Source organism: Pinus tabuliformis, chromosome 4_2 (genome assembly GCF_031772625.1).
Source record: "Pinus tabuliformis cultivar Carrire ecotype Pingquan chromosome 4_2, CPIR1, whole genome shotgun sequence".
In the NCBI taxonomy this organism is placed as follows: Eukaryota; Viridiplantae; Streptophyta; class Pinopsida; order Pinales; family Pinaceae; genus Pinus; species Pinus tabuliformis.
The window spans coordinates 583,814,581-583,839,925 of NC_142304.1; the positions used below are offsets into that span (position 1 = coordinate 583,814,581).

The window sequence follows — 25,345 nt, forward strand, 5'->3', positions numbered from 1 at the left end:
AATAAATGATGTCCAAGTAAAACGAGAGTGTTGTGACCAGTTCTTGATTGTGAAACTATCATGGAGAATGAGCCATCCCAATATGTGTGTCTGAAAAGGAAGAATGAGACTTTTAGATGCCTTGGCAGTGTTGGATCCACCCAACCTCAAAACTATTGACATGAAGTTCCACTTCATATTTAGATGCTTTGCTATAAAACCAGATGGAGTGATACTCCATAGGTATCCATAAAATCATTGTCTTTTCAAATGGGTAAGCGATGGAAATTAAAATTCAACTTAAACTAACTTCTTTCTGGAATTAGTTGACATAATGCAGTAAATGAAGGGTGATAAATAGTTTGAATCTGATAAGACCAATGCAGCTACTGCCAGGATAGCCACTCACCTTTCCCTTTATCCTACAAAACACTCCTAGGTGTGAAATCCTTTTTTTGCCAAGTGTTTGCTTGTAAAAGGGGAAAGTAATGAATAATTTTTCCTGATAAATAAATTTCTTTGGGACAAACAAGGTGGAAAACATGAAGCCTCATCTCCTTACCAAGAAAGTAAGGCTAACTAGGCTTGATTGATATCCATGCCTGAGGAACTATATTAGTGGTAAAATGGGTTGCTTACACTGTGATTGGTAACGAACCTTGGAAGTCACATGTGCCATCATCTTCAAAATATTAATAGCTACACACATCCATGGAATCTCTGTTTCTTCCTGTTGAAGAAGAGTGTGATTAGGCTCGGTATTCGTCAAAGTAATTTTGATCTTTTTACTTGTCAAAATAAATAAATAAATATTATTTTTGTAAATTATATGAATGAGTTTCTTGCTCATTCCATAGGTCTAGGAAAGTCAAAGAGTCAAAATCATGTTAAAGAGCTCTTCTTGAGCATATTTGTAAATGTATATGAAGCTACCTAGTGTCTAGAACAACCCTCCAAGACTAGCACAATCGTCTTGAAGACAAGCAAGCAGAACAATGAAAGACTCTGTCACGTCGGCCAGCAAAATAATGTAAATTGAAGTCATGTACGCTAGCTAAAGAGACACAACAAATCACTTGGTTATGTCGGCTCATTATGGAGGCATGACCACTATATATACCCACCTAGGGTCACCGCAAATAAGATGAACAGAAACTCACACTTCTCTCTGAAGCAATTCGTTTGGGTATAGGAATTTTGGAAGTCTGATACAAGGCAATGTTTCGTATGGATCTGCATTATAGGAGGAAGACACCTCTATTTCTTTGATGAAAATTACAGTGAAGTATCTCGGCCTCCTCATATTACAATGATCTCGGCATACCTCTGAAGTTTCAGATGAAGACACAGTTAAGAAAGATACCTGAAGCTTTTCGGGTGGCATAATAACTTAGAATTTTGAGTGAGTAAAGTAATCATGTGTTTCTCGGATGGTTATCATGTCCTGTAGCAGTTCCACAGAGATGAAAGTTTTGGCACATTGATAATTATGATCTCAATGGAAGAAAAACACAGTCATAGTCTCAATGAAAGGAAGAAGAGGGATCATGGTGATCATTGTTATGAAAAGGATCTAATTAATCCTACAGTGATACTCTGTCTCGAGATGCAACACCAGTCAAGATCTCGGTGGTGCAAGCATAGTGATGATTTCAGAAAAGGCGCCGTGATAATGATGATCTCAACAGTATGAAGAAGAGGTATGAAGAAGAGGATTGGTGTCTTTGTTTTGGAGTGGCTCAATCAATTAAGGGTCATGGTCTTGGTGTTCATCGATTGGAATTTCTATAAGAAGAATTGTGTATGGGTTTTCCTCTCCAAGAGAGAGGTTTTGGCCCTGGTAGAATGCCAACATATTTTGTTCTTCTCTCTTTATTATGATAGCTATTTAATGGTCTAAAGAAGACACACTAATGTTAAATAATATGATAACAAGTTAAACATTAATAGTTATGATGTAAAAGAAGAATCTCATTAACCTCGTGCCTGAGATTCTTCAACACTTCCAACTTCATAATCAATGTAGTTGAAGCCTTCAAGATTTCTGGATCTAGTGTTCTTAGAAGAATGTGGTAGGCTTAGAAGTTGGTGTCCAAGAAGTTAATCACCTTTATCACTGACCAATTGGTTTTCCTATTTTAGATTACTTTCAAGATTTGCTTACACGCCACAAACAAAAGAAGGGATTGTAAAGACAATCTCTCTCTGTTTCTAAAGGAAAATAATTTATAGATAAATTTTGATATTTTTGTAACAGTTTCCTTGAGAACATTGCCAGAGAACTCATAATCCATTGCAGCATTTGCAAATGACGCATGGCACTGATTCTGAAGTATTTCTTATTTGTTAGAATGACCTAGGTCCTATAAAAGGTAGGTCTGTCAACTCAAAATTTCCTTACACAACTGGAGGGTTAATGCAGCTAGATTCCATCATGCTGGTTCCATTACATTAGAGGCTATGTTGCACGGGTTCCCGCACCCGGGGGTGGGGTTCTCGAACCCGTCCCGGGTTCCCGCACCCAAGTACCAGATTCTGGTACGGGTTCTTCTCAGAAGAACCCAAAAGAACCGGGTTCTTACATGAAGAACCGAGTTCTTCAAAAAAAAAAATTGGGTTCTTGCGTTCTCGGGTTCTTCTGGTTCTTGGGTTCTTGGGTTCTTTGGGTTTTTTGGGTTCTTCAGGTTGGGTTCTTTGGGTTCTTCATAAAAAAAACTATATTCTTAATTTAATGATTTATAACTTGCAACATCGGACAGGGCATAGCTCAGTTATTTGATTGCCCTAGAAACAAATATATGCACATTTCAGCTACAGGAAACCACATTCAAATGAATCCAACTATACTCTTCTTGAGTACCTTTAGTGCCTCATTGTTAAATCGAACCATATCACTGTTAAAATAAGATCAGTGACCTTAATACTACATCTATAAATCAGACATTTGTTGAATAAGCATTCTTAAATTGCTGAAATTACTGAACTTAGGATAGTAGACCGTTTTACAAGCTTGCTGTGGTGGAATGGGAGCCTCAAGAGCGTATTACTGCCCCTAACTATGTATATGACATATGTAGTGTGCCTGGTTATCAATACCATGATATATAACGTCCTAATCTAAAAGGTTGGTAGGAACAGGGCTCAGAATGAGTGACTAAGGGTTACATAAATATAGATATGATATAAATACCTGTCTAGATGGAGGAGATAAAAACCAAGTGACTGACAGAAACTAAGAAATATAAAGATACGTAAATATTCCTGCATAAGGATCAGCAGATAAATTTACTGGGTGCATGGACCTTGAGTTTGGTTAACTCCTGTGTTAAGTGTAACTAAGGCACCGAGTAAGTTGGCCTTAATGAAATTATTGAGCGGTATTATTCATTGTGTGGATTTTACTTAACCAGATAGGTGCTGGCTTGATACCTCACGTGTTAGATTTTACATTGTTAAAAAGGAATGGGAATGGTAATTATAACTCTGCCTTCACTGCATGGAAGAGTTTCAAAGTTGGAGAAAGTGGCTCCATCCCTGGCGATGTGAACAGGGTTCTTATGCATAATGAAGTAATGTGCTCCTGACCAGCAGCGCCATGCTGCAGTGCGCAGGTAAATGACAGAGCATAGATTAATGGCAGGATAATTCAAAGTTCAAAGTTATTCAGTTATTCACAACTAAAACAGTTCCTTCATGAAAATCTTCACAGCTAGCCATAGGAAGGGATAGCAGAAAAATAAACATTACTTCATCCAATTAGTTTGATAGCCACTACCATGGCCAATGAGAGAAATAGATTGAGGCATTTTGAATGCCTTTTGAACCTGCAGTAGAGCTAAAACACTTTTTAAAATCATGAATCTATGAAGCTTACTTTGAGACATATGTAGGCAGTGGGCAAGGTAACTTCCAGGTGCATTTTGAATTTTCAGTTTTAGTAGTAGCCTTGAGCTCTCTCACATAGCTGTCATGGTTACATAGAAAAGATTCAAAAGAATGTTATGCTGTCATAAAATATAGCTTAGTCTCTCATTAATATTTATTATTAGCATCTATTAACATAACTTTTACTTTGAATTTTGTTAAACAGATTCAAATTGTCTTCCAAAATTTGCAAAATAAAAAATGTCTTCAGCAAGTCCACACTATCCACTTTGGAAATATGTGGATAGGCATTTTGAAATTTCATATATGTTATTAATTATAATTTATAAATTTATAATTTATAAAATATATTATTAAAATTTAATATTATTATATTACCCGACGAACCCACGCACCCTGTTTCCAAAAATGCCGTCCCCGTCCCCGTCCCCGTCCCCGAACCCACGTTTCCTGGCAACATAGATTAGAGGTGTATCTATGTCTTCATAGTGATAAGGTCTTACTACAGAGTCAGTTTCAATATATTCCCATAAACTGCTATTTTTTGTAGTTTTCGTTTTACTAGGAATAAGAGTTCGAGGGCTCACATGGCAGAGATACTGGTATTTACAACAATTTTCTTTTCATGGCTTGCATGTAATTTCTAAGCATGCATTTGGTTATGTACAAAAAAGTGTGTCTATTGAGATTGGTTTCATCAACATACGAGAATTTTCTCTTTTGAACAATGTTTATTTTAAAACTTGCTATGTTTGCAGTAATCTCACAGTTGTTACCTTCCTTTTCAGTCTTCCTATTTTTTTTCACTTTTTGGGAGCTAGACTGCTTTTTTGGCTTGTCTATATTTAGCAATTTTTATTTGTGGCAGGTACAAGGTGTGATGTCATGGTTCCAAGTGTGGAATGTTAGAGTAGTTTCAAGGATTTCGGTGGGTGAAGGGTGATGAGTCAAGTACAATATTGAGCTGGTGGATGTGTGTTTTTATTGTGACAAATGGAAACTAGTTGGAAGGTTTCTATGAGTGAGAGATTCTAAAATTATCTTATGCCAAAACCTTAAATTTCTTTCCAAAGCCTTACTTTGAATTGTTGGTTTAGTTGTCATTCTTGCTGAGTTTGAATTTTCAAAAGCCCTAATTCACCTTGCCAATTTGGTCTAGACAAAAATCCTAAAGTGATTTGTTAACTTAGGCAAGTCGAAAACCCTAATTCATATTGCTACCCATTCCAAACTAGTTGAATTGCTACTTGCTAATTCCACCGAGTAAAACAACCTAAATCAATGTTTTGCACATAATTAGTAATTTAATAGTTGTGCTAAGTTTATCAAGCCTAAAAACTAACTGATTTCTTTCTCCTACCCTTGCATAGTAACTAACCTTATCTTCTTGTGTTCTTTCCCATGATTGGAATACAAATTACCTTCAAGGAGAATTCATGGTGTTATGGTATGGGGTTGAATTTGCTGCAATTTGTCCTCTTCAAGAATCATACAATTTTTGAATCATATGGCTATGGATTTTAGTGATGGTGCATTGTTTATAGGGTGTTTTCATCAAGTTATTTGATTCTTACAATGGTAAATTTCATGTGGTATTTGAAGGATTTTAGTGATGGTGGATTGTTTACAGGGTGTTTGCATCGAGTTATTTGGTGCTTGGAATGGTAAATTTCATGTGGTATTTGAAGGAAGGTGGTTGTGAATTTTCAATTACTCGTGGTATTTATTTTTAGAGAGGCTATTTGTTGGCGAGGCAAAGTTTCTTCCATTTGAGTTTTGCTCCTTTGGTTGATCTAGGAGGAGGTGTTACTGGGTGCAGGGGATATCATATTAGCTTCAGGCCTATGCAAAGTGGGCTTTCTCTTAATATGGGTAAGGGTTCAATTTCTTCCTATTTTTCTTTGGGTGCTAATTTGATGTGTATACTACCATCCATTTTTAACAAATATGTAAAATTTAAATAACATTTAATTAATTATATTCGTTTCCTTTTATACTTATCCTTTCGAGAATAATGGTCTGCTACAACATTTCTTTTTAATTGGTTATAGAGACATAAGCTACTAAATGCACATACAGATATACCTATCTAATACATACTAACACTTGTGTAGGTTTTAGGTTATATATATACACACACACATAATAACACTTGTGTAGGTTATATACACACACACATACACAAACAAAATATTGAATTTAATCTCAATTGAGTTAGGAGGAATTATCCTTTGCACCTAATTTCAATTTAATCTCAATTGAATCAGGAGGAATTATCCTTTGCACCTAATTTCATTCATTCAATATATGTATACAAACACACAATTGGGTTTATCTTAGTTGGGTTGGGAAGACTGATTGTTATCCTCCCCTAGTTTATTCAAATTATTCTTGTAAGTGACATGTTGAGCTTGTATTGAGTGTATTGTGGTAATAGCTGTGAGCCTACAATACAAACCAAAAAGCTTGCACCCAAATCTCATAGTTTACAAGTAAAACTTCGTTTTCTACATCACCCCTTTCCTGTGTAGGTAGAAACCCAAAAAAGTACAACCCAAATTTGAAGAGCTCCATATACTCCACCCAGAGTTATTCTTAAATCATGAGTCAATCTTGCAAGTTCACTCAAAGAATTACTTGTCGTAAAGTTTAAGTTGTAATAACATACTTAGAATTGACTTCTGTTGACTTGCATTTCTAATGGACTTTTAAAATATAACCTTTGGTGTTATAGTTGAGGACAAGAAGACCTAGTACTTTGTTTTCATTTCCTATCATGTTGATTTTAATCTGTCAATAAGGTGATTGAGTGTGTCCAATCCCAAAATGATACTTGTAGTTCTTAATGTACTGGTCTTTAAATACAATATTCAAGCATTGGCCCTAGATTGACTGAGATGCATAACCTAGTTGACCTTCAACAAATGATGCATAGCCCAGTTGACCTTCAACAATATCCATAGCCCCTAAATTTTTTAACTCTTTGGATAAGGAATGGTAGATCTTTATTTATCATCTATCTAGTTAGTGTATCATTTTTATTTTTTAAGTTGTGGTGCATTCAGTTTTGTTAATATGAGTTATTATGCTGTACACCATTTCCAGTCACATTAAGTTTTTTATCAAAAATTGTATTTAAGGTTTTACTTCATTATTTCCATTTTGTGTTGATGTGTACAATGATGGTCATCGAAGAAAGTGTTGTCGTTAATATTATGTTAGCAAACAAAAGTGCTAACTTTCCACAGAAGATTAATTTGTCTAAGGTAAAATGCGACACAAAATATGTGTACCTTGGATTTTTGTCTTGTAATATTTCTTTCAAGGTTTGGTTTGTCACATTATGTGACTTTCTTGTAGGCAAAGTTGGTGCTGAAAGGAGTGTGTATTGCAACAATGCACACTAAAATGGAGTCTAAGATCATAATTGAAAATGTGTGATTGGTTTAATTGAAAATCCCTGCAAAGAACAACTGAATTTCTACATGTCCTTTATGATTTGTTCTTTTTCGTTTCTCTCTATTTTGGGTTACATTTTAAAAAGTTAATGTTTTGCATTAATGCTATTGATTGGGATTCTGAAATGAATTATGTGGGTTGCTTCTTTGTAAATCTTTTCAATGAAAGTACGAAACCAAGGAAACCAAGAAGAGCCGCTTCAAACAGTGGATGGCGGTGTATGATTACTTTGTAAATATGAAACAAACTCATTTGCAGTTTTAAGGTGATCTTCCATGCTTGGATATAGGGAGAAAAAAAACCCATTTATCTTCTGATAGAGGTTAGTAATATAATGTTTCTGGGTGTTTAGCCTTGAAGTGAACATTTCTGGAGAAAAACATTTTTATCTAATGGGTGTGTTTTCTCCATCCGTTAGCTTTGTGAAATGCTCCTAGGATAGAGATATACTAAATATGTTTCCATTAAACAATGCACATCGCTTGTGGAGCAATCCAGACAAAACCTAGATGAACGAATAAAAGTGTTACTGAAAGCAACTATGGTTTTGTTTGGAATCTGGAGTTGACTTGGTTTCTTGAACTTGCCAAATAGAACATGACAAAATGTTTGATGGTGTAGGCAATGAAGGTCAATAGTTACAATGGTGACCCATTATTAAAGGTTTGCAATATCAATATGGATAATCAGGTGGTACGTTTAGAAGGTTAAATTCTTGTTCCACCAATTGTAAGCCATTATTTCTCTTTTGTCTTAAATGTTATCATAATGTAAACTATATTATAATCTATGTTGAATATTTTGTTACAAACCCACATGTTGATTAACTAGGTGATGATTATGGATAAAATGTACATATTCTGTGTTCTGTAATCAGTTTGTTTGATTTTCTCTCCCAACCTTGTATGTGTTCTATAATTGGTTTGTTTGAATACCTGTTTTTCCCTACCTTATGGGGCAACCCAAAGGATGCTTCCCCACATTTGTGGATGGCATTCTTGGTAAACCTGGTCTGGAATAGTGTTGTGTCTTATCCAAGGTGGTCTTGAATAGGACACCTGATGGTGCAAGGCTTTTTAAGTACTTAGAAACATTCGCCATCGCCAGTTCAGTAAAACCATCGGGTTTGGTGTTGGTATTATGACATAGGCTTGGCACTATGGCACAGATATTGTCCTTGATGGAAACTCTTGGCAAATCACTCAGATGATAGTTTAGGCTCACAGGCTCTCAGAAAAAAGGACAAGGAGGTATGTGTAGGTTTCATTGACCAAGCCACGTACACACGCGGATTCACAGACCAAAAGGTGCGTATGCATATACACGCACTTTCATGCACAGAAAAGCACGTACAGTTTGGAAATCTTGGTTTTTTGTCCTTGGTATTTGGACCTATGGTTTTGGACCATGGTATCTCGTCCGAAGAGTTGAACCCAGGTATTGGTTCTAAGTGGTTTTTGACCATGGTATTGAGTAAGGCCTAAGACTATAAAAAGGGAGGGAGATCATTAGGAAAGGTCACTCAATGATTGAATATCTTATGAAGAGCAAGATCTAGAATACTCGTCATTGGGTTATGGTGCATAGCTGGATCTGAATCAAGGAGGAACTTGAGCACTAGAAGAAGGATAAGTTCTACTGATGGGTCAAGATCTTAAGGCTTGAAGAGAAGTATCTTTGTGTGATTTTGATCTTTTATATTTGGCACATGACTTGATCTATAAATCTGATGATCTGGGTATAATTGATGTTTGAATAGTTGAAAAGGGTAAATTATCTCTTACAGATCTATACGCAGGTTCAGCATAGCAAAGGCGCGTATCCACGCTGGTTTGGAAATTCAAAACAGCATATACGCAGGTTTGCCTTAATATAACTGTGTATGCACACAAGTTCTACATATTGAAGTAGCGTACATCTCATAAAATATGTTTTAGATACTTCTGTTTATTGCTGCAGTGTTCTGGGTTCAGGATTGGTTTTTCGTTACTATTATTGTATTATGGCTATAGAATTCAGAGAAGTGATTGTTTGATTCAGTTTTTGGTTGGTGCAAAGGAGATTGGTTGATGCAGATATATTTGATGTTTGATTGATGTTATTGATGGATCTAGTTTGAAAATTTATGAAACGTGGTCCCTGGAAGAAAAGAGAAGGTTGTAGCCTTTTGTAGGTCAACACCTACATACTAGTACATCAGCTAGTACAAGAGTTAAGGGGGTTGTAGCTCCCTTCCAGAAGAAGCTGGAGGACGAGAGAAGGTTGTAGCCTTCTGCAAGTAGAAGCCTGCGTACTGGTATAAGACTACACCAGTACAAAAACATTGTAAAAAGAGGTTTCTTATCAACAGAAGATAGAGACGAATTGCAGCAGGTGGTTTTCACCCACATTAGGTTTCCACCTTATATCTTGTGTTCATGTGTGTGATTTCCTGTACTATTTATTGCACTTGATTAATATTTTATGGTTCTGATACACAGATTAAGATTAGCTAACTAAATTAGAAGTCTGCAAGATATACGCATTTTTCTCTAAACACAATTGCGTATATACGCAGATTGAATTAAAAAAAGTAGCGTATATCAATTTGTTTATGGAAATGAAAAATTGTTAAATTGCTAATACTGATTCACCCCCCTTTCTCAGTATTATTTCCAACAATTGGTATCAGAGCAGGTGCTTCATAAGAAGCTTGATCGCTTGAAGGAAGATCTATCATCATGAGAAACTACGAAAAAGAGGTATCCATTAGGCCACCAATCTTTGATGGGAGCAACTTCGTCTATTGGAAGGTAAGAACCACAACCTATCTTCAATCTCTTGGTACAGAAGTTTGGGATATTGTGGAAGGAGGATACACATTTCCATTAGCAACTCCTACAGATACGGCTGGTAAAAAGTAGTATGAAACAAATGCAAAGGCTGTCAATACTCTATTGGGGAGTTTATCTCAATCAGAATTCGTCAAGGTTATGCAACTCAAAACGGCCAAAGAAATATGGGACAATATCATTCTAAGATATGAAGTAGACGATCAGGTGAAACGTGCAAAACTACAATCTCTCAGAATTCAATATGAAACTCTCAGAATGCACAATGATGAAAGTGTGGCTAATTATTTCTTACGTATAGATGAGATTGTTAATCGCATGAAAAACTTGGGTGAAGAGATAAAAGAAGTTACTTTATTTGAAAAGGTTCTAAGATATTTATCTTCTAAGTTTGAATCAAAAGTTTCTGCCATAGAAGAAAAGCAGAATATTCAAAGTATTACTATGTCACAGCTGCACAGAATCCTAACTGCTTTCGAAATGAGAGAAGGGGATCCATCAGACATGAGAGAAGCCACATTCAAAGCTTAAGGAAAAGGAGAATACAATGAGTCAGGGCATACGTCAGAAGGAGAGGAAGAATCAAACTTTGTCAAGAACCTTCAACGGGGTTCTAGAGGATTTAGAGGTAAGCTACCTTTCAAATGCTTTGCTTGTGGAAGAGTCAGTCACTATGTAGCCAAATGTCCTCATAAAGATAAGCTTGATAAAGGTAAGGAACCAGTTACATGGAATAGAAAACAGAACGTAAGTAAGAAGAGCTATTATACACATGAAGACAACGATGGATTTTCAAATACTGATGAAGATGAACATGGTAATGATTATAGACTTTTGATGGCTCTTGAAGATGATGATTTATTGCATGCTATAGATGAAGATGGTCCCTATGAAGAAATTTCTAAACTTAAAATCTGTTTAGAAGAGAAGAGTATGATTATAGATACTCTGATATTCCAACTTGCTGAAAGGGAAAAACACAATGAAAAGTTAGAATGTGAAATTGTGGGACTCAGAAAATATATTGAGAAAACATAGGCTCTTAATCTTAGATTTTCTAAAGGATCTAAAACTTTAGATGAGATTATCAAAGTATAGCGTTCTCCTCTAATCAAGACAGGCCTTGGATACAATGAAGAAGCATCTCAAGCGCATAAAACATCCACCTCCAAAAGTTATCTTGATGCAACAAGGAGAAGTGAACAGGTTGAAAATCGTCAGCAAAGGCCTAAAACGGATCACCAGGTAAATCGGGGTCAGGATACTTCAAGGATTAACAAAAGATACAACCAACCACAGGTAAATCATTCTCAATTTGCCTCAAGAATGAATGTCAATGGAAACTACAATCACCTGGTCGGTAGATTTGATAATCGCAGGAATTTCTTTAACGGCCAATGTTTCTCATGTCATAACTTTGGACACAAAGATGCTCAATGTGTTGCCTACAAGACTATCATGACTAGAGAAGCACAAAATCAAAGGAGTGTGGCTGGGATCATGAAGAGGACCTAAAATAGCTTTTCTACTCTTGAAAATGAAATACAATGCTCTATTTGTAACAACTTTGGTCATGAAGATTTTGAATGCAGGAGTAAGTTTTGGCAAAAGGAGCAAGCTTCATTGGATCCCAAAACATGGAGAAAGAAAGAACCACAAATAGAAAGATGTGGTATAGCCTTATATGCGTAAGGACAGGAAAATCAGTGGTACATCGACAGTGGATGCTCGAAACATATGACAGGTGATAAAGAAAAACTTCAGTCATATAGTGCCTTAGAAAAGGAAAGGAAGGTCTCATTTGGAAATGACACCCTTGCACTCATAAAAGGTAAAGGCTCTGTTCTTTTAAAAGAAAAGGTAAAAGTTGGAAATGTTATGTATGTTGATGGTTTAAAGCATAATCTATTGAGTGTTAGTCAAATGTGTGATCAAGGAAATGAGGTAGTATCTCGAACAAATGGATGTATTGTTCATGAGCTTGATACAGGAGAAATAGTGTTCAAAGGCATAAGAACTCCAAATAATTTATACATACTCAAGGGAGGACAGCAACAATACTATCTAAGAAAAAATGATGAACAATGGCTATGGCACAAAAGATTGGGGCATCTAAGCTTCCCTCAGTGTTGGAGAGAAATGTTCCCCTATGGATTTTTGGGTTGAAACCCTAACAGACTGAAAGTTATCTATTCAAAGAAACACACATTCACACAGCCATTATGCTATTATAAGCAAATTCTATTGTAAAGGGTACATACCTTAGGTCCTATGTTTGAGAAGGCCCTTAGGGTCCAAACCCTTCTTGGAGTTCCCTTCTTCTCTTTTGTCCTGCACAACAACCGATTCCAAAGAACACAACAGTATATGGACAATACTTTATAAAGAAACCATCTTCATGTTATAAATAAAGGTAGTTAGTTATGAAATCCAAACAACCATTTACATATGAATTCTAAACATGAATATCATAAACATAAAGAAGATTTATATCGGGAACCAAGACATGTGTTTCTTTTATTATAGACAAATAAAGTACATAAAAAGGAATAATTTCACTTGAGTCACCTTCAGCAGGCTCCAAGCAAAGCTTCCTTCCGGATCCGTTCTAGCCTCAAGCCTCTAACAAACTCCTTCCATGACTCACTCCATGATGTCATAAATGGTGGATGAACATCAACACACAAGGAAACAAGGGTTTCCTGTACAAATGGGGGAAGTGCAGAAGGCACAAGGGACTTCAGACCTGGTCAAGGGAAAAATCTCAGCATAATAACCTTTCTCTTTCTTCTCTCCTCCCTTAGGCCTTCCCTTTGAGGTCTTTTTATACCTCTCCCAAAGTAGTTTTTAGTTGGGAGTTGGTTGGGAACAGTTGGGCCACAGGCACTAATAGGTGATTAGCAGGTAAAACCTGCGATCTCCGCCTGAAAATAAGGAGTGTTATATTTTTTTAAGTGTTTTAATACATATATGCGGGTTGGGTATACACAGATCCGCGTATACACACATTTAACTCAGGGCAATGTCGCGTATAAGGGATAAAACCCTGTTTTTTTAAATTTTAGGACCAGGTCTAGAAGGAGGGGTTGCCTTAGGCCATGAGTGCAGCATCACAAACCATAAGAGATGCCCCCTAATATATGAGGTCAAAAGGGGTACATGATGGCTGAAATGTATTATGAAAGTACATGGAAAGGAAGTCTGTCAAAAACCGAGGAGGACTTCACCAGAATTCAGTCTGCCAAGCCACCAAAGGAGATCAGAAAGAAACACTGTCTGAGGCGGGCATACCCATGCTCAGAAAAATTAAAGCATGTCCGCATATCAAGTAAAAGCGGATCCACTAAGTATACAAGTATAAATGACTAGAAAATACATAATGGATCATCTGATCATGATGAACAAGTACATATCTGAATATCACATATAATACTGTCAATGATGCTGAAAGATGCAATGGATCACTGATATCAAAGACTGATCCCAAAAGGCACCAACTAAACATGATGGAATAGGATGGTACTACACTGCAAACTCAGGTGCCAACATATAGAATGTCGCCATGACTGATTGCAACATATAAGGTGGAGTGGTATCAACTAGCAGCAATAGAAGCAACTGTCAAGTGAACCAATGAATGCTGATACAACCTGAGGTCTTCACCGACCGCCGTGGTACATTTCTACACCATGGGAATAAATGATTTGAAGTTGACCATGTGAGAAATCGTTTGATTACTGGTCATTGATGCATACCGTTAACAAATGCGAGACTACTCACCGATAATGATAATGAGCGTCAAGCTACCCAGTACAATCTAACAAGTGTGAATAGATGAGCTGGAGTCGAACACCTGTAAGAATCTATCGATCAAGAGACAATGATGGCTTCCCACTGTCGATAGTGAAGGCTTTGCCACTAATGACTGCAAACCCCAAGGTACTGCCAAATGGACTCTAGATCTTTGCCACAGAGCGATGAGTCGGAGTCGATAGGGAAAGATCCACTAGAAGGAAGGCATTAAGGAATCCTTCATCAATCTAGCGCGAGTGTAACCCGTAGGCCAATAATGTGGAAGGAATCGGATGAAAGAGATGTAGTAACTGAACCGAAGTACATTTCCGACGTACACAATATGTAGCTAGCGCACGACAGAAACCCTCTAAACCAACCAATAATGAAAGCTGACACAGAGGCGAGGTATCCACCAATAGGGTCAAATGGAAAGCAAGGTACTGCATGAATCCCAATGTGTGATAATGTAAGCTGATGTCGAACACAAGGGAAACCACTCAGTCAAAGACCCATGATACTGATCGATGCTGAGCACAAGGTGACCTATCAATAATGAAAATAGGGCCAGGGTGCAACTCTAGGACTGTCCTCAGAGCAAGATGTCGTCGTCGATAAGGACAAGACTTGCCAGCAAGAAGTCAATGGGGACCTTCTCAAACCAGCACGAGTAAAGGACCAATATAGCTAATGTGATGATAGACATGATACTGACAACCAGGGATGGCCGACTGAAAAATGAGTCAAGAGACACCGTAGAAAGGCCGAATCAGGCTAACTTCCCTTGAATAAAAGCACGACTCAATGTGACTATGTGGCAACATATGATGACTCTGTATAAGTTTGTCATGCAGGAGGCACGAACGAACCCTCCATATGATTGGAAGAGATAACCAATCGGGGGAGAACTGACTCAATAACAAGGTTAAGGCGTACCTAAGTCAAACTAAATCCCGCCCAAACGGAGGAGACTTTGTTTTGAGTGCTTTGTTCAAGGGCGACACGACTGACTCTAGTTGCCAACAATAAAATGGAAATAATGTCCCGTTCCCTCTCTTTTTTTGGAATATTTAATTTTTTTGTCTTTTTCTGTTAAGCTTGAAAAAGAATAAAAGAATGCTATGGTATAGTGGAAAGAACGATTGTCAGTGAAACAGATGATCTAGTTCTTGGGAATGGAACATTCCTATGCTCAATGTAGGGAGGTGAAAACTGGTCAATGACACTCAAAGGTGTGTTCCTTCCACGGGTTAAGGTGTGTCAAGTTGCAGAAGTCAAAGTTATGCAAGGTTTATTTTGCAGTTGTCATGGTCAAAAGTTGGCTTAAAGACGAGTCCAAGTGAAGTCGGCTCTAGGCCAAAAGGTGCAAGTGGTCAACATGCAATGCGGTAGTGCAACTCAACACGAAGGAGCCTCTAGGGTATAAGGCTAGAACGAAGCGAAGAAGCAAAGAGGAATGAGTCTTCAATGCATAAGTCATGGCGGGACTACAGAGGACTCCCGAGCCTACACAAATTGGAGCAGCATGGGCAAAAAATGTCAGTGAGGTGCTAACTACGATGCCCATGTAAAGGATGGCTCTACCATCGTGTCATGATTTAAAGAATCGGCGAGTGAAGATGGCTTACAAACCATAACATGATGGGGTCAACCCTATGGCAAATGTATCGGCAAATGGAGGCTAGTATGCATAATGCAACGGAAAAATGGTGTCCCTAACCTATATGCCAGTGAGAAAACGATACCTGCCATGACGAGTCAGCAGTCATGGAACTGTCTCGAAACTGAAAAACGTCCAAAATGTCCTGAAAAACAAACCAATCTCGACATTCCAAGCTCCCAAGTTAAAAGTCACATGAGGCAAAAAAAAATAAAATTTTGAAAAAATTTTGCATTTTCAAAACTTATAAAAGAGATTTTGGACTCACCATTTTTACCATTTGAGTTTGAGAGCAAAGGATTTGGAGCAAAAGGAGCAAACTTCCCATAGCCAGATTCAACCGTTCAAATTCGTCAAAAACCTCCAGGTAACTCTTATACTTAGCTTGCAATTGATTGTGATTGGTTTTAAGATTTTTGATTAATGTTTCACCGTTGAATTTTTTGCCCAAAACTTCTCCGCGGCGTATATGCGGGTTGGTAATATGAAAAACTCATACACACGGGCCCTATACGCGTCTGTGGGCACAGGGACCCGCGTATACGCCGCGAACAATTCTTAAACAAAAAACGGTTAGAAATCATTTTTTCCTCAGGATGCCTGTCACGTGGCGTGAAAGAGAGCACGCAACGGTGGATAATGAAGTTATGAACAGTCCAGAAGCTTTAGCCGCCCTACGGGGATGCGGTTTGCTTAAATTCTTCAAGTTGCCAAATATGAAAGCAAACACACGTCTGCTTGAGATGCTCATTGATTATTGGGATGTTGAGGAGGAAGCTTTATGTTCGATCAGATGCCACTCCGGGTAGAAGTGGAGGATATCCATTTCATCACGGGCCTTTCCCGAAGGGGAGAGGTAGTACATTCCCAGGGTAGGACATGGAGTAGTCTCACAATAGAGGACTATGTACAGATGTATTGCCTGGGACATCCCAAGAAGGTTGGGAGCCAGATTTCCATCACACATGTGGCGAGTTTATCGTTGGGGATAATCCTGTTCACCATAGCTCGAGTGAATGGATCGTCCTCTCTACATCAGGCTTCACAGCTGACCATGAGTGTGGCAGTTGACTGTCTCACTACTATGTTTGACTGGTGTACTCCTCTTCTGGCCAACATGAAGAGCCAGCTCACTTCTATCAGGAGGGGACAGACCAAAAACTTCGGATATGGGACTATCCTGTGCACTTTCGTTTTCGAGAAGGTTCCCGCACTCCACCCCATGGTAGAAGTTTCCATTAGCACCCCATGTGATCCACGCATGGGTCGGTGGGCTGATCTGATGAAACGTCTGGGGGGTGGGGAGTGTAGAGCCTCTACTTTGCACTTGATTATCCATCATTACCTACAGTTTTCCCTCACTCATCCCTCTCTTTTGCTCATTTTCCTTGCAAACCAACCCAGATCATTACATTTAATGTCTTTAAGCATGATTAAGTGAACTTTGCTAATGTGTGACTGTTTTGTTTAGATTTTGACATATTTACAGAGATTCCGCAGCTGTCTGGCAATTCCGCAGCCATTCAGCGATTCCGCAGCCTTTTTGTTAATCTCAAGGTTCCACGTGTCATTTTGCAAAACGAGCCACATGGGCATGAAGGAATAAAGGTGCTCAAGGTTCCTGTGCCATTGGTTCGATCAGCCACATCATCTACACCTCTGGTCAACGAGGGTCAAGCCACGGTCAACAAAGGCAGCTTAAACGGTGTTACGTAAGCTGTTGGGTCACGTCAGTGCAACTGGTGATTTGTCTGTGTTACGCAGGTTGTGGGAAACATAATCCAACTCTGGATTCAATTCCCATAACGACCAGAACCTCCAGCTCATCCACGAGGCTTATGACGTGTTGTTGAACCTTTATTACGCATGACAGATTAGTTAATTTTCAGTTTCTAGCTTTACGCATTAGGCAATCGTTTAGATGCCTATAAAAACTAGCGTTTGCATACGCTTAATGTTACTTTTTGATTGCTGTGTTTTATGAACTTGATATAATTTTAGTGCATTTCAAGACTCTGTTTTAATAGTGCTGTTCTAGCACTCTTGACTGTAATTTTCTGCATATGGAGTAATAGAAGACAGCGCTGTTCTGACGTTTTCAAATCCTTGAGTCTTCTTTGGGTTGTATGAATGGAGGGCCCCCGTTCATGATTGCCCTTGTATAGTATTTTATGTTCAGCATTTCCTTATTTTCCATTCAGCATTTCCTTTTCTTTGAAACATGTACAGCTTGATTCACTTTCATGTTATTTCATTTCCAGCCTTTATTTTAAGCTGATCAGTATTGTTCTTTTGCAGGTTTTTAACCCGGGATTGTTTTTGTGTTTATGTATTTGCTTTATATCTAGTGGTAGTTTCAGTTGACAGATTCAAAGTTGCTGCCTTTACTTTATTTTCATAGCTGATTTTTAGTTTAATTTCTCAAAGTTGTCTGCTAACATATGAATGGTCTCTTTATCACAAATTGTCTATCTTTTATAGATCAGAATACTAATAAATTACAGCTAGCTTTGAGTACTTTTTAGACTAATCTTTAACTACTTTCTAATCGTGCTTTACATAGTACCATATGATAGAAGCAGAGAGTTAGAAAGAGCTGAACATTATAACTAGTCTTTAAAGTAGATTTTTCTCATTTTTGATCACTTTTTAAACTCATCTTTAGCTACTTCCTAATCATGTTTTACACAGTACTATGTGTTAGAAGCAGAGAGTTAGGAAGAGATAAACATTATCATTGGTTTTAAAGTGATTTTCTTACCTTTTATTTGCAGCAGCATGGATGGTGTCTAATGCCATTAGAAAGTGGTTCTTTGCTTTCAGTTCATTTCAAGTTATTCATTTCTTTCAAGCTTTTCCTTTTCAGCAAGTAGTTAAAAACCACTAATCACACACTCTCACTCATCTAGAATTCACCTTACACACACTATCACTCATCTGTTTATAAAATCACCACTCCATCTTAGGAAGATAAATTAACCACAAACAACACCCCAAACGAAAAAAAGCTCTAAGAGGTTGCTTAAGTACATATAGTACACCTTCACTTCATCAGCTTACGAGCCCCGGGTTGACAATTAATGACATCAATTTAGGAACACTAAATTGACTAAACAGGGAGGTCCCAAGGACTGCCTTCGACGATGACTTCTTCACCTGGTGGGATCAGCAGATCATCGCTGTGGATGACTACCCCTATGTTGGGCTGGATTTCCAAGGAGATCCTGATCTAGCGTTACCACCGAACGCAGCATGGGGCGAGATTGGTAAGAATTTTTTGATTTTATGATTTTTTTTGGATTTTTCAAATATAATGATGAATTTTGAAAAATATTTTTGATGAGATTCAAATGACTGATATGATGATCATGTTCCAAACATTGGGCCGGTACGACCAGATGGGTTCCCGCGGCATGGACGGCGTGACCAAGGAGCAGAAGAGGTGGTTGCTGATACAGAATGGACTCTAAACAACGTCCAACGACACTTGGCGAGACTGAGCTGCCGAGTACCGATGGCTGCCATAGAGGACCTTCCTGAGGATATGCAGCGTCATGTGGTTGGCATGCCACGTGACTGGGTTCGCACTTTTCGGCGTGTGGCCAATGCGATAGTTACATACTTAGCCGCTCATCCTGAGCCGGGGCATTAGATATGCCAGACATGATTATGGGAATTTGAGTCCCAATTTTGTATATTTTTGGACACACATATGTACACTCGAGACACTTTATGATATATATGTGTCCCAATTTTGTATATTTTTGGACACACATATGTACACTCGAGACACTTTATGATATATATATATATATATATATATATATATATATATATATATATATATATATATATATATATATATATATACAGTTTGACTTTTTGATGCTTGATTTTATTGTGATGAATGATTGATGTGCCAGTCTAATGCCTGATTAGCGATAGAATCAGCTAACCAATTATGAGATCTTGGAATGTGAAAATAATTAATATAAGTAAATTATCTTTGAAACAACCTCACCCTTAAATACTGGCAATATAAATATGGATCCCTTACCCGATAAATGTTATTTAATTGAGACACTATCAATTGAGAATCAAGATACACTACCAACAAGTCGATCCCATGAGAGATTGCCTCGGATAATAAATTAATAACGACAGTATACTCAGCCATATTGTTTGAAGCAGGACCGATGCATATGCCTCTTGATACCATCAATTGACCAGTTGGATAATAAAGTACCCAAGCTGCGGAAGCGAGATTTTGAGTGTGCCGACTAGCACCATCAGCGAACCCAAAATAAACCAAGTCATCCATCAACACCTGCCACAGCAGACCAAAAAGTGCTGATATCAAAAAAACTCGATGATATATGTACAAATATACATAAAATACAAAGAAGCCATTGCCTGGCGAAAACTAAGCAAATTACTTCTTTAAGTAGAGCCCGTTTCGGGGCTCCGCTAGCTTGTTTCCCTCAAAATCGATTAACTCATACGACCCTTTTTCTAAAACTCGTTTAATAATGAAAGGACCGTACCACATAGGCTTAAACTTGCCTGCCCCCCAAGGTGTCTTTATCTTGGTCATAGACCAGGACAAGGTCGCCTTCAGAAATGACTCGAGCACAGACAGATTTATCATACTGCGTTTTAACCCTTTTCTTATGAGCCTCATTCACTATGGCGGCATCTCGACGCTGCTCATCGAGATGTTCCAAGTGAAGTAGGCGCTCTTCGAGACTCGAAGTCTCTGGAAGGAGCTCAACAGCTAATTTAAGAGATGGAATTTCACATTCAACCGGAAAGATAGATTCCATCCCATAAACCAACTGAAAAGGTGTAAAACCAGTAGCCGTTTTCACGGAGGTTCGGTATGCCCAAAGAGCTGAATACAACATAACGTGCCAATTGGATCGATTTTTGTCGATTATCCGTTGGAGGATCGTCTTAAGAGTTTTATTGACTGCCTCGACCTGTCCATTGGCTTGAGGATAATAAGGAGACGAATGCTCCTGCTGGAAACCTAATTTGAGGGCCAATTCAGACATCAGTTGATTTTGGAAATGACTGCCATGATCAGTGACAATCTCTCTCAGGATACTGAATCTTGAGATAACCTGATTGAAAAGAAACAATGCTGCCGTGTCACTATCGTTCTTATAAGTAGGCATGGCTTCAGCCCACTTCCTAAAGTAGTCTACAACCACGATAATGTACCTGTGATTCGTTGCTGAAGGTGGATTACAAGTCGTAAAATCAATGCCCCACTTAGTAAAGGGTTCGATGGTGACAACGGGAAAAAGAGTAGCTGGATGCGTGTGCACCTTCTGAGTAAAAATTTGACAAGGGTGACAACGTTTGACCACTTCCACACAGTCTTTAAAGAGTGAAGGCCAAAAATAGCCGGCACGTAAGATGCGCTGGGCTATAGCAAGCCCTGACAGATGACCACCACAAACTCCACTGTGGCAGTCATTGAGCATAGACTCCGCTTCCTCTAAGGTTAAACATTGTCGAAGGATTGAATCAACCCCTCGCCGGTATAATGTGTCACCAATGATAACATAGTTTTTAGCCAGGTGACGTAATTTGCGACGTTCATCCTTGGAGAAAAGAGAGGGAAACTTCGAAGTCTGGATATAGACAATGATATCTCCATACCAAGGGTCGAGTGAAGAGATGAGGAATAAATGTTCGTCGGGAAAACTTTCCTCATAAACAGTGTCCTCTCCACAAGGTAGCTTATAAATTAGCTCTGCGAAAACCATGGATTTCTTAGACTTTGCAGACAAGAACTCGAGATCGAATTCTTGAAATGTTACTATCCATCGATTATATTTGCCCCCAATCACTTTCCCACTAAGGACAAATTGAAATGGATTGACTGCCGCTAAGACAAAAGTTTTGCATAGCAGAATATAATGACGGAGCAGCTGGACAACATGGACAGCTGCCAAGGCCAACTTCTCAACCAGAGAATAGCGAAGTTCAGGACCTATTAAGCCTCGGCTCAAATAATAAATCACATGCTTGGTGAGAGCATCATCTTCCTGAATGAGAACCATACCAATGGTTGATTCTGCTGCAACGAGATATAAAAGGAAGTCTCTACCATAATCCGGTGGACTCAAAAGCAGGGCAGAGACTAATGCCTTTTTCAAAGCATCAAACGATCACTGTGCAAAGTCGTCCCATACAAATGGAATTCCTTTCTGTAGCAAACGCATGAACCCTTTAGTGATCTCGGCATAGTTTGCTATAAACCGTCTTAAGAAATTAGCCTTCCCTTGAAGACTTTGAAGTTGTCGGATCGAGGATGGGGGAGGCAACTGAACTATTGCCTCAACCTTGAAGGGATCAACCCGAATCCCTTCATTAGACATGATGAACCCTAACAACCGACCGGACGTAACCGCGAAAACGCATTTGTTGGGATTCAACCGGATTTTATAAAAATGACATCGCTCGAGAACCAATTGAATATGACTAGGGTGATCAGTTCTCTTTTGAGAATGAGCAGCGAGATCATCCAAGTATGCCTCGATGACATGTTTGATGTCGTGGAAAGCATATGACATGGCCCGCTGAAAAGTGGCTCCAGCATTTTTAAGACCAAAAGGCATCTTTCTATATGCAAAGGTACCCAGGGACATATAAAGGCTGTCTTATGTTGATCTTTAGGACGGATAGAAATTTGATTATAACCCGAAAAACCATCCATGAAGGAAAAAATCTCATTACCCGCACACTCGTCGATAATTTGATCAATGAATGGCGTGGGGTAATTATCTTTTAGACAAGCCTTGTTTAAGTCCCTAAAATCGATGCATACTCGGATTGTTCCTTGCTTTTTATCCACAAGGACTAAATTAGAAACCCAATCAGTAAGAGGAATAGGGTATATGAAACCCGCCTTTAGCAGCTTCTCAACTTCAGCCTTGATAGCTACTGCTTTCCTAGGGTTAACCGGTCGAAGCCTTTGACGAACTGGTTTGGTGTTCTCATACGTCTTGATCTCATGTTGAAATATAGAAGGATCAATGCTAGGCATTTCCTCATAAGACCAAGTAAATACATCTCGAAATTCCTTAAATAGGTCGGTGTAAATTTGAATTTCTTCAAGGGAACATTCAATTCCGATGAAGAGATTCTCAATTACGTTAGGGTCCCTAGAGATGTTTATAAGTATCATTTTTGAAATCGCCGACATATTACCTTCGGCACGAATGTGTGCAGGAGCCAAAGGATTTGACACCGTACAAACATCACTAGTATAGAGCTCGGAGAATCTAGATTCTACTTCCTGCAATGGAGGAAGAAAGTATGAACGATGGTGTAAGTCTTCCCAAGGTCGATCTATACCCATCATTACTTCGAGGATTGCTTCTTTAGAAGGTAAAACTGAATCTAAGCAGTCCAAAGCAGAGGTAGAATCAAGGCTTCAACCCAGGGCCACATCACCATCTAACTCCTCTTCGAAAAAAGGAGCAGAGTGGTTGTCTGTAGAGTCTATGATAGACTGATATCTAAGCTCAGCTGCAGATATAGGGAATGCCATTCCATTTACTTGTCCTTCAACTAATGTGGTCGTAGGTGAAGGCAAGGTCCAAGGGTCTGAAAAATAACGAGTTCGGAAGAACTCTTCTCGAGGAGACTCCTTAGATGATGAAACAACATTGATTTTAGCGAAAGGAGAGGGAAGATCAAAGGTACCCATCAATGAGGAATACATTCCCACTCCTAAATTCTCAGTAGGCGGGTGAGGGTTATCCACTAAAGGAACAGTAGAGTCAGAGCTTGCTTGAGGATCGACTGGACAATAATCCATTTGATCAACCTTAACGATTTTCCCCTCATGAGGAAAGCAAATGACACGAAACAGAGTCGAAACAATGACATCCATTTCGTATACCCAGTTCCTTCCTAATAGGAGATTATAGTCTAGGTTAGCATCTATGACTTCTACTTCAATATTGACGACCTTCCCCCCAACACATATAGGAAAGGCTGGGATAATCCCATGCAGCTTATGAGAATGACCATCAAATGCAGCCAAGACGGTGGGTAAAGGAATAGCCGAAGGCGATCCAATAGCCTTCCAGCATGACATCAACATGATGCACATGGAAGCTCCTTCATCTATAACGGTATGAAAAATGTTGATTTTCTGGTATGTAGACTTTATTTGGAAAGCCATATGATGAGGGAGTTGCTTTTTGACATTTAACATGTCAAAAGTGAGCACTAAAGAATTAGTTGGATCGACTGCTCCATTTGCGGAAAGTAAAGCACTTCACTGAGCCGGACACAACTGGAGAACCTCTAAAGCAGACATGGCGCATGGACTCTGAGCCAGATCCTCCACAATGGAGTAATTCTGGGCGGCCCTGGCATTAGGATTAATAGTCGCGCGTTTAGCGGAACCTTTCAGTATCCGTGGTATAGTCTCAACAGTGTGTCGCTCAATATGAAGGTCAGTATTTCTGGGAATAGTCTTGTCCTTGGAAGTCTCAGCTTCACCATAATCACGTGACTGAGTAGTCACATGGACGTTAGAACCCATCATGAAAACATTCAATGATTTTTCCCCTTCCTGGTTGCCTCGTGCGGAGGTACCAGGATTTGAATTCGCGCCAACAAGAAGTTACTGCCCCTGGGGAAAAGGGTTTGTTAACATAGGCTGAGAACTAGAAGTCCCTTGCTGTCCTAACAAGCGCTGAGCATCTTTAATCTTAGGGCAGAGATGAGTTAAATGGTCTCCACTGCAAAACTTGCATGGAAACTTGACTTTCTTTCTAGACTCATTTCTACCACCACCAGCGTTGTTGCCGGACTTATTTGCATCAGGCTTCCCATCTTGGTTCTTTTTCTTACCTTGTCCTTTATTTTTCCCATTGGAATTTTGATTTCCTTTGGGGTTATCAAATTGGACGACATTAATTGAAGAAGTTTGGGAAGCCGGAGGATTAGACGATGTGACTTGGTTGTTAGAAGCAATTTGTAAGGACAACTGCTGCAATTGGTTCAACAAGTTCACGGTAGTTGTGTCTACCGACCCAACGATACCATCCGCGTGGGGACTTGGCTTCGACTTAGCTATGTCAACCTTAGACCCAGGAGCATCTGGCAAGCATTTTTGAAGGATCCTAGACTGAGAGTAGATTAGTTCTAATTGTTGGGCCCAAAAAATGGCTTGCTCCTCAGAATAGACTCCGGACATGGAGACATCCTTGGAGATCTCGGGTTGTAAAGATTTCAAAAACCATTCGAGACGGTACTCCAAAGGGATTTCAGCTTTAATGAGCCTCTTTCTCCGTCTCCATTCCTGAATATGGTCAGAAATGTGAGTTGCCTTATCCTGACGAAAAGTGGCCAGAAGTTCAGTTCCGGCATCATAACGGATAGGCAACTGGAAATGATTTAAGAAAATATTGGCTAAGTCAGCGAAAGATGTAAAGCTGCCCCCTGGCAACTCTATATACCATTTGGCCACATTACCAGTCAAGGTGCATTGAAAAAGTCTCAACCTGATCGAGTCATCGATAAGGGAGTTAGATGAGCACCACAAATGGAATGTGGTTACATGGTCGCCTGGGTCCTCACCACTCTTCCCTTCGAATTTTGGAATGTCCGAAGGGAGTTTGGTTGGGACCGGAGGCCAGGCCGGATTGTACTTGATTGGATCATTTGTTAACTTAGTGAGATCTGGCAAGTTCAACGTTGCCAGAAACGG

At 38.9% G+C, this 25,345-nt stretch overlaps 1 pseudogene; it reads left to right on the plus strand.

Annotated features, from left to right (window-relative positions):
* LOC149170645 (protein argonaute 4B-like) overlaps positions 1-25,345 on the plus strand; it is a 100,056-nt pseudogene that overhangs the window by 57,654 nt on the left and 17,057 nt on the right.